The following is a 543-nucleotide window of genomic DNA, read 5'->3' on the forward strand; positions in this document are numbered from 1 at the left end:
TACATAGAGAGCCAGGTCAAGTTTGGCTGCATTAGCAGACGTATGTATTGAAATGGGTCAAACTTGAAATTTTCCCTAGGGCACATTCGAATTTCTCGAGAATTATATGGCAGGACCAGAAGCCAATGGAACAAACCTCGGGGACCAGGTCTAGGTACCGAGTCAACAGAAAATTGAACTGCTCGCAGAGTGCTTTCGACACGGGCGCGGTGCTTCCATCCGATGGTAATTATATGGGAACTCGCACTTACTGGGTGTGTGTGTGTGTCTCGACTTTCCACTCCCGTGCATAGTGGAATGATTTGCAGCCGTGTTTTTGACATGTCTACCCATAGAGATGCCACGAGAATTATCTCGATTTTACCTGCAATAGATCTCTATAGACTTTTTATCAACCTTTAGTCGCGTTGAAGGGTCCAATTTGGGGCTGATTAAATTTCCCCCCCGCCCAGCTACGCGGCCACGGGGTTTTTTACTTTGTAGTTTAAAAAAAAAAACCAGCAGCAGGGCAGGCCAGCAGCTGCGCGTCTTATCAACGGCCCG

Source organism: Pestalotiopsis fici (genome assembly GCF_000516985.1).
Source record: "Pestalotiopsis fici W106-1 unplaced genomic scaffold PFICI_Scf_4, whole genome shotgun sequence".
Taxonomy (NCBI): Eukaryota; Fungi; Ascomycota; class Sordariomycetes; order Amphisphaeriales; family Sporocadaceae; genus Pestalotiopsis; species Pestalotiopsis fici.